Raw genomic sequence first — 16,184 nt, 5'->3', positions numbered from 1 at the left:
GAGACCTAATACATTCAAGGAATAGCCTAGTTCACCCAAAGATGAAAATGTTCTCATCATTTACTCACCCTCATATCATCCCAGATGTGTATGACTTTCTTTCTTTTGCTAAACATAAAAGAATCTCCAAAAAGCACATGAAGTCAGCATAAAAATAAATCCATATGACTCTAGTGGTTAAATCCATGTCTCTAGAAGCGATATGATAGGTGTGGTTGAGAAATAGATTAACATTTAAGTAATTTTTTACTATAAATTCTCCTCCCTGCTCAGTAGGTGGTGATACGCATGAAGAACGTGAATCGCCAAAAACAAAAGAAGAAGAATGTGGACGTGAAAGTGGACATTTATAGTAAAACTTAAATATTTATCTGTTTCTCACCCACACCTATCATATTGCTTTTGAAGACATGGATTTAACCACTGGAGTCATATGGATTTATTTTTATGCTGACTTCTTGTGCTTTTTGTAGATTCAGGTTTCTGGTCACCATTCACTTGCATTGTATGGAACTACCGAGCTGAAATATTCTTCTAAAAATCAAACACGTCTGCAATGGCATGAGAGTGAATAAATGAGAGAATTAAAATTTTTGGGTGAGCTCCAGTTTCCAGGTAAAATGTCCACAAAGGAGTTCCAAATGTTAGTTGTAATGTGAGTGGTTTTTAGTTGTAAAGGATGTGATACAGTAAAGAGAAAAACATATTTTATTAACTCTACCCCCAAAACCAAACCCCAACCCTAAACCTAACCATCACTGGGCTCAAAATATTATTTTAGAGTGAAAAATGGAACCAATGCACCAACTCGTCATTGATTATGTGAACACGATTACTTCCTGGTTTCAGCATGGGAGGAAAATACATGTCTCTGAGGCTGTTGTTGTCAGGGTACTGGAACATTTGGTAGCAACATGTCAACTTCCTGTGTGATCATGTTGCACGTGACTATCTCTGCCAGTGTTGGATATACAAAAACTCAATCATCTCCACTTTAGAGTCAAACACAATGAGTCTTATTCACTAACTGTACGTATGCACATATTTGTGCGTAAAACCTGTGCAAACATTTTCACATTATAGTTTTTGTTTTTCTAAATTTAGGGTCAAATTTAGAGCCAAAGCAAATACAATTCACAGACTCCTGGTGGCTTTAGAAACGTGGAATTTATTTAGCCAATTTTTTTAAATGTATAATTATTATAATTAGAGATTGAATTTTGCATCCCCATGATAAGTGTTATTTCAAAGTGACAAAAATGGTTATGCTTTAAAGTTGCATCTGGGATAGGTTCTGTATAGAAATGCAGCAGATCTTGTGTTGTTTAGGCCTGAATAATATATATATATATATATATATATATATATATATATATATATATATATATATATATATATATATATATATAATATATATGTTTGCTAAGAGTGACGAATAGCTGACAGCTGAGGTTGGCAGGAAAGCCCTTATATAAGCCCTTGCAACCACCATAGACATTGACACCAATATTCAGATTAGTGGTCAACCAATATTTGTTTTTCAATGGTTGATTTTTAAATTATTACATCCTCCCAATCCTGATTATGTGGTCACATTCTTGTCCAATAACATGTCAGTTAGGGAGAAGAAAAAAATCACAAATGAGATATCTCAATTGCTTTTCCTAGAGAGAAATGACATTAAATGGATAACAAACTGAGACTTCAGTTTTACCTTTTAACTGAGAAGGACTAGTCAGATATACACTATATTGCCAAAGGTATTCGCTCATCTGCCTTTAGACGCATATGAACTTAAGTGACATCCCATTCTTAATCCATAGGGTTTAATATGATGTCGGCCCACCCTTTGCAGCTATAACAGCTTCAACTCTTCTGGGAAGGCTTTCCACAAGGTTTAGGAGTGTGTTTATGGGAATCTTTGACCATTCTTCCAGAAGCGCATTTGTGAGGTCAGACACTGATGTTGGACGAGAAGGCCTGGCTCGCAGTCTTCGCTCTAATTCATCCCAAAGGTGCTCTATCGGGTTGAGGTCAGGACTCTGTGCAGGCCAGTCAAGTTCTTCCACACCAAACTCGCTCATCCATGTCTTTATGGACCTTGCTTTGTGCACTGGTGCACAGTCATGTTGGAACAGGAAGGGGCCATCCCCAAACTGTTCCCACAAAGTTGGGAGCATGGAATTGTCCAAAATCTCTTGGTATGCTGAAGCATTCAGAGTTCCTTTCATTGGAACTAAGGGGCCAAGCCCAGCTCCTGAAAAACAACCCCACACCATAATCCCCCTCCACCAAACTTCACAGTTGGCACAATGCAGTCAGACAAGTACCGTTCTCCTGGCAACCGCCAAACCCAGACTCATCCATCAGATTGCCAGATGGAGAAGCGTGATTCGTCACTCCAGAGAACACGTCTCCAGTGCTCTAGAGTCCAGTGGCGGCGTGCTTTACACCACTGCATCCGACGCTTTGCATTGCACTTGGTGATGTATGGCTTGGATGCAGCTGCTCGGCCATGGAAACCCATTCCATGAAGCTCTCTACGCACTGTTCTTGAGCTAATCTGAAGGCCACATGAACTTTGGAGGTCTGTAGCGATTGACTCTGCAGAAAGTTGACGACATCTGCGCACTATGCGCCTCAGCATCCGCTGACCCCGCTCTGTCATTTTACGTGGCCTACCACTTTGTGGCTGAGTTGCTGTCATTCCCAATCACTTCCACTTTGTTATAATACCACTGACAGTTGACTGTGGAATATTTAGTAGCGAGGAAATTTCACGACTGGACTTGTTGCACAGGTGGCATCCTATCACAGTACCACGCTGGAATTCACTAGCTGAGCGGCCCATTCTTTCACAAATGTTTGTAGAAGCAGTCTGCATGCCTAGGTGCTTCATTTTATACACCTGTGGCCATGGAAGTGATTGGAACACCTGAATTCAATTATTTGGATGGGTGAGCGAATACTTTTGGCTATATAGTGTATGTCTTAAGAAAAAGTATCTCCTCTCAAATTTCAAAAGCGATCTTAACAATATCTCAAACTATGCTGTTCAGTTTTGCCAAGATACTAATGTAAGCCTTCGAAAGTCAGATATTTCAATATGAAATCATTTTCCTTACCAAAACCAGATTATCTGGGTAGGGGCTGAGCATACCCTAAATGAAATCCTACTTGGAGGCCCCCTGCAATAACCCCCCCCCCCCCCCCCATTTCATTACATCCATGCTTATACCACTTACTAGAAACGGCCTGTATCTCGGCTAAGCAATATACATACTGTAAATTTTATAGCAACCTCTGAGCAATCGAATTTTCAGCAGTTGAGGAGAGGAATCCACTTTGCTTTACATTCTAAACAGAGTCCTTTTCAAATATTTAAATTCTCTCTAATGATTTATGGAAAATAATGTCTTGACTCATTTGAACTTCCCCTCTAAATTTACCTGTGAATTATCTGCTCGAGACAGACGAGTAAAATCGAGTTTAATGAGACAAAGCGATTCATTTACATGAACTATTAGTAAGCCACAGTGTCCTTAACTCAACAACAGTGTATATGTACTTCTGTCTGTCTGTCTGTCTGTCTGTCTGTCTATCTATCTATCTGTCTGTCTGTATTAATGATATGAATCTCACAGATGTAGAATTTGTATATCTGTTGTTTCTCTCCAGTATAGGTAGGAACAAACCCCTTCATGCCTGGCCACAGCTGTGTGAGTTCATGTGTGTGTTGGGGTCACAGTAGGGGATAATAGCCTGCCACGGGTGGCTATTTGTTAGCCAATTGTAAAATGCAAATGCATGTATTCTCACAAGCACTGTACTAACAAAAGACCCATGTGAGAGGTCATCCATGCTGTCAGGGAGAGGGCAGCAAGCTCTGTTTTTAAGAAAGCATAGATGCCATTGTAACCTATCAACTGGCAGAAACATCACCTGTTTTGATTATAGAGACACAGTTTTATGAGCCCAGTATGGAACATCAGTTACTGCTAGGCCCATTTTCTGAGCTGATTTTAAAAAAGAAGGCAAGAAAATGAGCAACCATTTGAGGTAGAATAAAAAAAAGTCTTTCTCTGAGCAGATTTAGAGGTTTTCATTGAATATCGGACAGAGCGAGCTTTTCAAAGACATTCTCTTCAGAATGTTAGCGTGTCCGTGTTTGTCAGAGTGGATCTGACACCATGCCCGACTGCTGACCGCAAAGATTACAAGGTGACCTGGTTTCCTTTCTCTTGGTTTTTGGCAAGAGATGTTTCTGTGCGGCACAGGGTCACTCTGATCTTTGACAAGTTTCTCTCCTCCTTCTTTGTCTTCTCCTCCCTCCTCCTCGGCTGTGTTTGTGTTCTCTTATCTCTCTCCGGCTCTGCTGTCCCCTGAAGCTGTCTAAGCCATCGCTTTGTCCTTGTGCTGCCAAAAAGAAAGCTGAAGGATTGGCTGGCACTTTTTACTGTCTGCAAAACTCCTACAATGGTAAGTAGGACACTGACCAATGGCATCTGATAATGTCTGATTATGAACTGGAGCTTCACCATTATAACCACCTCAGTTGTTTGTGAAATGACAATAAAAATAAGAGAGATAAATCATAATTAGGTGAAAAGATTCATTTTTAAGGCTCTTGAAGGAAGTCAGTTCAATAAAAGTTTATGTTCCTTTACATGCATGAATGAATCACTCCTTTGTGATAGTTCTTATTAATGATTTGGTTGAACTGATTTGCAAAGAGTTAGTGAATTACTCAAATTACATTGAACTTTATTTGAAAACATATTGTTCAAACAGGACTAAAAAATGTTATTTATCTGAAACGAAAATCAGATTCTCAATTGTGATGACTAGGGCTGGGCGATGTACCGGTTAAATTGATATACAGGTAGAAATGTTTCAACCGATATCGTGGTTATGCAAAATGTCACCGAATGGTAGGGAATGCGCATTCCAATCAGAGGTTGCACTACAAATTCAGTTGTGGCCAAAAATATTGGCACCCTTGGTTAATATAAGAAGGCTGTATCCTTTTGGTCTTTCATTCAAAATATTTACAAAAATATATCCTTAAATAGATATCAAACAATTCCAAACACAACACAAGTTTTATCAAAAAACAAATATTTTTGTAAAATATATTTGTGACACAATTATTGGCACCCTTGTATTCAATACTTTGTGCAACCTCCCTTTGCCAAGCTAGCAGCTCTGAGTCTTCTCCTATAATGCCTAATGAGATTGGAGAACACATGGCAAATGATCTGAGACCATTCCTCCATACCAAATCTCTCCAGATCCTTCAGATTCAGAGGTCCACACTGGTGGTCTCGTCTCTTTAGTTCACCCCACAGGTTTTCTATGGGGTTCAGGCCAGGGGACTGGGATGGCCATGGCAGAACCTTGATTTTGTGGTCAGTGAACTATTTTTGTGTTGATTCTTATGTGTGTTTTGGATCATTGTCCTGCTGGAAGATCCAACCACAGCCCATTTTAAGATTTCTGGCAGAGGCAATCAGGTTTTGATTTTTTATCAGATGGTATTTGATAGAGTCCATGATGCCATGTATCTGAACAAGATGTCCAGGACCTCTAGCATAAAAAGAGCCCCACAACATTAAAGATCCACCACCATATTTAACCGTGGGCATGAGGTACTTTTCCAAATGTCTACCTCTCTGTGTGCACCAAATTCATCTCTGGTATTTACTGCCAAAAAGCTCTGTTTTTATTTTATCCGACCATAAACCCATCCCATTTGAAGTTCCAGTAGTGTCTGGCAAACTGAAGATGCTTGAGTTTGTTGTTGGATGAGAGCAGAGGCTTTTTTCTTGAAACCCTCCCAAACAACATTATGTGTGATGTAGGTGACGTCTGATTGTAGTTTGAGACTTTCTGAACCCAAGACCCAACTAATTCCTACAATTCTCCAGCTGTGATCCTTGGAGAATTTTTGCTCATTCTAACCATCCTCCTTACCGTGCGTGGAGACAATATAGACACAAGTTCTCTTTCAGGCCAATTCGTAACATCTCCAGTTGATTGGCACTTCTTAATTATTGCCATGATGGTGGAAATGAGTATTTTCAATGCTTTAGCTATTTTCTTATAGCCACTTCCCTTTTTGTGAAGCTCAACAACATTTTGCTGCATATCATAACTTTATTCTTTGGTCTTACCTATTGTGATGGATAACTAAGGCTGTGTCTCGTTTGGAAGGCTGCATGCTAGTTTGGATGCGTCCTTTGAAGGCTGCAGTATACCGAGCGTCCTCCTTTAAACAAGTCACGTTTAAACAAGACTATGACAGCACACCACTTTTTAACAAGCGCGAGCGCTTTGAGTGAGAAGGGAACAAAGTCCCTTTAGAAGGGAATGTATGAGGTAAAATTTAGGAGAGTTATAATGATGTAAAGAGAAAAGAAAATAGATTTTACAGGTGTAGTTATAGTCTAATATTTCATTTTAATTATATATGAATATAATTATACATATTATATGTTCTGCACCCATCTACTGAGGTACTTCAACATGGGAATTAACATTACTTGCGTTTGAACATCATATTTATGGGCAAATTAGCGTACATTTTTTTAGATATTTCCGTTGAAGCAAAGAATTGTGGGTTGTGAGTGCCCACGAAGGATACACCTCATGCATCCTCCGAATTCCTGTGAAAGAAGGTCGCATTCAAAGGCTGCATTAGAAGAGTCCTACACACTTTTCTGAAATGAGACAGCCTCGATGACGTATGCGGCCGACAAATGCGAACTCCGGAGGACGCAGCCTTCCAAATGAGACACAGCCTTAGAGAATTTGGCCTGTGTGTTACCTCATATTTATACCCATGTGAAACAGGAAGTCATGGTGGAACAATTTCATGTTCCTAGTCACCCAGGTGCACTAAATAATGTAAAATATGAATGGGAATATACTTCAGATATATTTTACTCATAAGAATTTCTAGGGGTACCAATAATTGTGGCAAACGTGTTTTGGAGAAAAATATTTATTTACTTATGAGATTTTTCCCAACTTTCAATTACTTCAATTAAAGGTTAGATTTTTGTGAATATTTTGAATGAAAGATCAAAAGGATAAACAACAAAGACATATTTTTCACAGACTTTTTTGCTCATATTTACCAAGGGCACCAATATTTTTGGCCAATACTGTAATCATTTATTATGATTATTTCTGTAGATTTTAATCATTATATAATTTTTTTTCTCTCATTAGTTACTTTTACGTTATATTGCATTTGTAAGGGGCCTTTTCCTTACTGCCTTCCAGTATGAGAGTGCGATGAGAAGCAATCACACTCAGTTCCTCTTAGGAATTATTAAACAACACCTTTGTCTTCTGTGCATTTATATCCAGTATATTGTTTCTAAAATGTTTCTAGTATCCAATGCAAGGCTAAATCCAAAACAAATATGTGACGAAGGGGTTTGCTTCAGAAACAAAGCAAACGCTTTAATGTTCAACTAAAAAGAGAGAACCCTTATTTTTTGCTTGGTTGAAAAATTATGCATATAATAGATAAATACATACAGTAACTAGTCATTCAAAATAATATTTTATTTATTTATAATTTGTTTCATTGCAATGAACATGACATGTCTAGCATTAATATGATGAATCACTTTCAATAAAAATTTGAATATTGTGATACAATATTCACAATATTCAGTATATCATACAGTATATCATTATTGACCATAAATTTTAAGAATATTGCAATACAATTTTTTTCTTAAATTGCCCACCCCTAATGGTGACCGTACCCATCTGCAACAAATACATTTACATTAAATAAACTAATAAAAGTGATAAACAGCAGTATTTATCAATATTTAATTAATTACAAAAATTAACATGCAAATTTTATACAGGGAGCAATAACTCAATAAAACAAATCAGTTAATTGTTTTTATGAACCGTTCATGATAATGAACCATCTGAACAAACAGAATTATTAAATTGCATCAGACTTCTCAATTCTAGTCAATGCACACTCACATTGAAGGATGTTTTAAGAGAGTTTCTTATTACTGATGAAGTGTATTTCCTAGCCAAAGATAGATAAGATATTATACCTCGGCAATGTGCAAAAATAACAATAAACATGACTTTGAGGACTATATCCATGTAGGGACATTGTTGCATTGCTACACATCCACTGCCATCAAGTTCAGTTCATAAAAAAATTCACTGTTTACATGCTTGATCAGACATCACAAAAATAACAGCTTTGAGAAACATGAACGCCAGCTCAACCCACACGGAAAGGTGATGGAGAGAGAGAGAGCAAAACCTGCTCATCCTCAGGAGAGCTTTAAAAATGTATGTGCCCTTTTGGCTTTGCTGGCGCTGACCTCACATCAGACATAGAGTGATGGCTGCAGTTTTACAGCACGTCCAAGGCCCAACCACCTGAGTTTGAGCAATTATCATGGATCCCACAGAGGGCATTTAACTTGGATGCTGCCCAGAAACTAATCCTGAAGCTTGTTTTGTCTGAAGGTTACCTCATGATTTTTTACTAGCGCTAGACAGATTAAAGCACAATTAACTCTTGAAGGTATCAAACAAAGAGGCATTTTGGGAAATCCGCACCTTCTAAAACTATTCCTTCCTCGATAGAAGCAAAGAGAGCCTTTATCTATCGCATGCCTGGGAATAATTCTTTTTTTTTTTTTCGCCATTTCGTTGTTAGCTGATAATAACTGTGGTCTCTGGTGAATTCTTATTAGGGTGTGTTGATCTAGAGAAGGCACACGCACCACTAACATCTTTTCTAAGAGCGGAACATGCTTCTAGAATCCTTCTCGCTTCATCTGCTTGCACTAACTGAAGCAGAAAAACCAGTGGATGTTCTGAGAGTACGGGTAAAAAAGGAATTTTATGAGATGTCTCCAAATACTCCCCCTCCAGCGTTTATTCCCCACAGACTAAACTCCATGCTGGACTTCATTCACCGATTCTAGCCTGTGCGCTTTAAAAATTCACTACATGGCCATCTAGCTGCCTACCTCCATCTCTATGGACATCACGGATAAACAAAATCAATATAAGTCAGGTCTACTCTTTTTCCTCTTGAGTAAATATGCAACAAAGTAACCTATTCCTTGGAGACTACAAAAGATAACAAGAAGACATCCATCGCTTGCAAAACAAAATTTTCACGTTGAGCTAGCTGAAGCAGTGTGTTCTCATTTCGCATCAGTGAGGAGCTTTCTACTGAATCACACTGTATAAGTAAGAATGAGTCTTTTATCCCCACTGGTGTTTGAGGATTCTACAATACACCGTTGATGCCAAATATGCCAGCGGAATAAACACATGTACAACTTATAACTGAAGAACCAATGCAGAATTCCGACATGACCACTACTAAGACCCTTTTCCGCTAGCTTTCCAAATTCTTGAGAAGAATGGTTCTGTGTTGACCAGAAAATAGGTTTACCAGCCAATCCCATTAAAGTACACATGGAGACAATTACGGTATGCAGTTGGAGACTGACCGTAGAGGAATCACTAATACTAGTGCAATAATACACATTCTGGGAATTTGACCCAGTAGTAGCATACTGTGCATCAACTCTCTTTTGTTGAAGGTTCGGATATTACCCTGCCCTCTGACTGATGGGTCCTAATTTCAGCCTGGCTTCACAATAACAGACCTGATACTCTTTAGATCTTAGTGAATCTAACCTTATTACTATTTGTCTCAAAAGCCCTGCTGAGACTTCTTATTGACAGCAATATTCACATTGGTATCAACCATTCAGTATTTTATGCTCACGTACACAGGTCTGACTGCTTCAAACACTCACAAAAATGCACCATGGCATTATCATGTTTTTGGTACATAAGAATGCATGGTACATTTACCATGGTAATACCACCTATTCTTATAGCATGATTTTCTTTGACGTACCTTGGAGTACCAGGTAAATATCATGGTAAATCATTGCATACAATGGTATATATCAAAGTACCGTAGTATTACCATCTGGAACCACAATATTGTGTTCTAGGGGTCATTGACAAATAAGGTTACCTAAAATCTAGTTTATAACACACGTGTTATGTTCACAGAAATTAAATCTTTGTGTCCAATTTGGTTTCATACATTAAAAAACAAACAAACAGGTAAAGCATTTCCTACATAAAAAAAAAAAAAAAAAAATAAAAAAAAAGATTAAATGTCAAATGATGTAACCATCTGTAAAAGGTACTAAAATGCTTTCCTTGCATACACAGCTATACACACACACAAAAATTAAACATTTTTCAAGGTAAAAAAATATGTTTTACAATGAGTTTTTGAGACAAGAACATCCAGAAGTTTTCTCAGCACATTTGGTCGACAAACATTTTTCAAATATTAATAATATTTTAAAGCAAAATTGTTTCTCTGCTTATATTTTAAAGAAATATTTATATTAGACTATTCTGCACTACTCATGGCAACACTTCCTTTTTCAAAAATGTCAGCTTTTAATGAGACTGATATTTTTTTGTTTTGCTCCCTCTCTCTGGACGGTTACACCACACAACATTTTTTACCTCAAGTCTCAGAAAACAAAATTTGCAATTTAAAACATGTTCATCCTAGAAGAATATTCAAGTAATTGCTTTGTGCAAATTGCATTTGTAATGTATATTTGAATAACTTAAAGGTGCACTTAGTAAAGTTTTACTCCTCAAGAAATTAAGTCATTTTGAAACATGTATAAAATCATGAGCACTCACATGAGATGAGGACTCTAGTCATATCAGTAACCTTATAAAAGCGCTTTTATTCTACATGGAGAGGGTCCCCCACATGGGAGCAGCCATGTTAGGATCACATGACCAGTCAAATACTACTCGCTTAATCTCAGTAACTGCCTTGTTATTGGACACTCTAACTCATGGATTAAAATTAATCATGGCTAACTCTAAATAGTGAATTTCTACAATGGCAACAGTAACTGAAAACTACAGTTTGAATTATGCTGCATTCACATCACTAGGTGTCAAGATGACACAATCAAAAAAGTTACTAAGTGCACCTTTATTAAATCCGGACCAAAAAAACAAATATGAGCGTACTGTCCCCCAAGACAAAAGTTGAGCATGTCCATATAATCCTGTCAATCACAACACTAGGGTATAAAAAGCTGCTTCCCTAATTCTGTAACATTGTTGGCAAAGACAGGCTGATGAAGACGATGAAGTTAGAAACCAGGTGCAGTTTATTTACATAAGTTAAATCCAACAATCGTAAATCCAAACGTAAAACAAACATAAACGCGACTTAAACAATCCAACAATGTTACACTTACAACAATACATGCAAACAATACTCGACAATGGACAATGGCAAACATGAGGGTTAAATACTTGGACATGGGAGAACACATGACAAAGATAACCAATGAACCCTAAGATAACAAGACTGCTAACAACCTAATGAACCAATGCGGACAAGACACAAGAACATGGGAAACACATGACCAGATCACATGACAAGGAAACAGGAACAAAAACACATACAGTCCTGTGACCATTCTCTCTCCACCTCCCCAACTCCATCTCTACTTCTATTAATTTCTACTAGTTATTAAATGTTTTATAATCTTTATTAATTATGTAGTCCAGAGGAGAATTTAGCGCCGATATCAAGTCTTAAGCATGCTTGAGGCCTCCATCACAGACAACAGCCTAAATATGCTTATTTTTTATCAAGGATTATATAAAAATATAAACTCTTAAAACATTTTTGTAAGGAATTCTACAAATCCTTTTCTGGCAAGAAAGTCCATTCCAGATGTATTTTGTTCTCTGTGCCACTGCCACCAGAATATGATATTAAACTCCAAACACTAAATGTACCAGCATCTACATATTCTGATAATGACATGCTGCTTAAAGTAGAAGAGAAGAAGAGAAATAAATAAATAAACCTCTATAAAAGTCTTTAAAATACACAAAGAAAGGAGCCTCAAGCCTCTTACATGGATACTTTCTTGTAAAACGGGAAACAACTGGCAAAAATAGACCAATTAAAGGAGAACAGACATTGCATGCACTTTGTCATCATTAAACGAGAACAGTTTTACGGTGCCTGTTTGCACCCTCTGGATTTAGCCTTACTGTCACCAGCCTTCTGGGAATGAAAGGGCAACTCACAGCTCAGGGTCACTAGAGTTCATGGGCCACCCAAAGGGCAGTGAGAATCCTGCGGACATGCGCACACATGCACAGTCAAGCACCTTTATTAACAGCTTCACATGATCTGTGTGACTGCATGGTGATATCATGGATGCTGAAGTAGTCTTGTGAAGTCTCTGAAATTTTCCAAAATTTTCTACTCTTTCTTATTTTATTTTAAAGCCACACGAAACTAAAGCTGGTTAGCTGGTGTCCTAGCCTGGTCATGCTGTTCTGTTGGCTGGTTTTAGAGAGGTTTTGTCCACCTTACCACTGGTCAGGCTGGGAGACAAGCTTAAACCAGCTAAGACCTGCAAACAATTAAATGTGATGTGATCACATGCATTTGTGACTACCTCTGGACAACATTAAACATTTATCCTTTAAACCATATTTGCACCTGTATTTAGCGCTGGCCACTTGTAATCGGACCACTTGAGATGGATGTTAATAGTAGGTGTTAACGGGGTCATAAATGACTTTTAAAACCAATAAAATACAGCAAAAAACATCAAAGCACAACCTACAACTTTAAATGAAATGGAGTGTGAAAACGCTGATCATAAACTGACAGTCATTCTGTCTTTGGCTTGATTGGGGTGAATGCAGGCCAGAGGCCAGATGCTGTTGACTGACATTTGAGTGTGGAATGACGTGTGTGTCCCACCCTTTGGCAGAGTCACCACGGCGACCGCAACTGTCAGATGCGCGTCACACTCTGCATGCCATGCTGAGATACAGGGCCCTCTCTGAGAAACACATATGAGGTCTACACTTACCCAAGCAGAGCTTAAGCTTTTATGGAGCCAAAGGTTTGACCCCTGTGGGGCAGGTGACGTGTCAGAGCAGGTCAGCACTCTGTGGTCTTTTAACGCTACAGTGAAAGAATTACTCACACAATGGTGATAGAAATGTGTTGCCGTAACACACCTCCCCCCAAAACACACCTTATCTAATTAGAGGTTCCTCTTCAACACGGACAGTTCCAGCAGTTTGAAATCATCTCCAACTGAGAGCAGGATCGCAGAAAAAACTGGATTGAGCCCTGATGGAAAATGCTTAGCATCATGCTTACTGCATTCGGCACAGTACACACTTAATGCTGCCTGTTATTTCTGATTTTATAAAAAAAAAAATTGTATGTGAAACAGTATGCCTTATGCCACAGTAAAAATTTCACATCACACATTTAATTCAAAGTGGTATCAGAGGAACAAATATCCATTTTTCCGAGGATGTATGCGATGACTACATTGGATCCACCCTATCGCTTTCCGGAGGGAGTCCCCCTTGAATGTTTTTACCTTCTTAACACGTTAAACTCTGATGCATTTTTGGGCTGCCGTCTGCAATTTTTCACACTCAAATTTAAAAGCTCACCATTCACATACTTTGTGGACTAAATGCAAAATATTTGTCTCATTTTTTCAGAAAACCACCAAAAATAAAAATATTATTAATATAATAATATTGTATGTTTCTAATCTTATTATAAACAGAATTTTTTTTCAATCTTTTTCTATTTTTATTTATTATAATTTATTTTTTTACTACAAATTTGTAAGCGTGTAATTCTGGTTCTATTCACTCTATCTCACTTTGAAAAGTCTTTTTTTGTTCCACTGGCAGCATGTACTAGAAAAAAGATTTGTCTCTCTATCACATTCGATTACAATATACAGAACTGAACTGTAGGTGGTGCTCTAATGCATTTTAGCCCTTACAGATTTGCTCGTCCCTAGACATTCAGTCTAATTTTCAGTTTATGCATCACCCTCATTATTTCATTGAATATCTCAGCCTCTGAGTGGACTAGAATCTCAGTCTAGGTGTCATTAGAAAGCTGAGATCCTCATTGTTGCACTGATATATAATTGTTTCATCAATAGTCAAAAACATATTTTTATGATGATTTGTTTAGCATACTTTTCCTGCTGGATGGCATATTTTGTTCTGGACGTTTAAGATATAACACTGGATAATTCAGCCAAGCAAGGCTAATTAGCATGGCTAATTTTTTAGACAACTGCCTAAGTAAAGTTTTAAGCTATTTGGGGCTTACAGCAGCAATAATCGGTGCATACAAGAGATGTATGTATTTGATGACTTACAGAAGACATGCGCACTGCCCTGGCAGCTTTCACTTTGCTTTCGCAAAACCAGCTAAGATTCCGGCTGAACGCACTTAGATGTGATATACAATATGGAACAGCCTTTCTGTAGAGAAATTCACTATTTACACCTAGCCATGATTAATTTAATCCATGAGCGAATGTATCCAATAACAGGGTGGTTAATGAGATTACGCGAGTAGTATTCGTCATGTGATTTTAAAATGGCAGCTCCCATGAGGGGGACCCTCTCCATCTAAAATAAAACAGCTTTAATGAGGTTACTGATATGACTGGAGTCCTCATTTCATGTGGTGGTCATGATTTTATTTATATGTTTCAAAATGACAATTAATTACTTTAGGAGTAAAACTTTTTAATAAGGAAAAAGTACTCAGTGTACCTTTAAACAAAAAAAACCCTAAAACAATTCAGAATATGATTCAACAAAAATGAGAGTGCCTTCGCGTATTGTGCTAATAAAAGCAGATCTCAACTTTGACTGCAACATTTTAACTGAATTTGAATTCTTTGAAGAACTTAAACTTCAAGATAAGAGCTGCAATGCAGCTAACACTATTCTGTCTAATGTGCTGATGGACAATTCTCATTCTGTGAGTGTAATAACAGGTCGAGCTATTAAAGGCCACACCAGGTCAATGCACTCTCATAATTTAGCAAGACGAGAAGGGCCAAGAGGTTGCAAGGTGCGGAGGCAATCCGTTTCACTTTTTGACTAAAGGGTGTCAGACATTCAGAGGGTCAGAAGGGAAGGCAGTAGGTCATGGCCTCAGGGTTCAGATTCCAAGCATACCAGGGTTCAAAGGTCAGCACAGGCATGTGAGGGGCTGGGGGAGTGATGTGACCCCCCCCCAATTCCACTCACTTTACGCACCTCTGGAACGGTTATCAGGACAGAAGCCTCAATACGCTCTAAATCTTTCCCTCCAACAGAGTGTGATGCCCTTGAGGTAATAGATGATGTTGTTTCTCAAAAATATTGATGATGGATTGATGTTTTTTCTTTCTCTCGCACAGCCCGGCTCACGAACGACAGCTTGAATCATCCGCGCCCATGAATCTTTTTGACACAAGTGCAGATCAAACTGCGGTCTGTGTCTCCTTTTGAAACCATTACTGGTCCATCAGGATTCAGCTAGACTGCATAACCCTTCATCACAGAGTGCCTAAATACTGGAATGGCGTCTCAGAGACATACTGACACCAGAGGCAGGATAAAAGAATGGAAATGTAAACATTGTTATAGAACAGTGGTTCTTAACTGGTGGGTCACGACCCAAACATTTGTATGTTCTGATAGGGTCACGGATAGCAGGAAAAAATTTATGCAAAATGCAAATAACAAAATGCAACTAACCATATGATCATGTATAGTTATGAAAGCAAAATAAATGTGCTTATAGCGAAGAACTGCATATGAGCTGCATTAACTAGAGCTCAACCATATGTAACTGGTGTTGCCTGTGTTGTGTGTTTGATGGAAAAATGGCTACTAAAATACAAAATAAAACAAGTCTTAAAACTGGGTGTGTGTTCACTCTTTGTAACTTTTCTCTCCCATACAGCAAACAAAACCGAAAGGGAGGAGGAACTAAGACAAGAAATTATTGTTGAGCACAGACTTGCAGTCAGAAAATTAAAAGGGTAGAGACACATATAAACAGACAGGCACATCAGTAATTCAACATATGAGAAATACATGTGTGTGTAAAATATACTTTCATACCTGTTACACACAATCATGTCTCACCACCTTTATTTATCATTAACTTATCTTTAATCTTGAAAATATAACTCAGAGTCCACATGACCGTCTTCATCATTTGAGAGATAGAGTGAGAGAGATAGAGAAAC

This window comes from Myxocyprinus asiaticus, chromosome 42 (assembly GCF_019703515.2).
Source record: "Myxocyprinus asiaticus isolate MX2 ecotype Aquarium Trade chromosome 42, UBuf_Myxa_2, whole genome shotgun sequence".
NCBI classification, from domain to species: domain Eukaryota; kingdom Metazoa; phylum Chordata; class Actinopteri; order Cypriniformes; family Catostomidae; genus Myxocyprinus; species Myxocyprinus asiaticus.
This window is presented reverse-complemented; position numbering follows the sequence as displayed.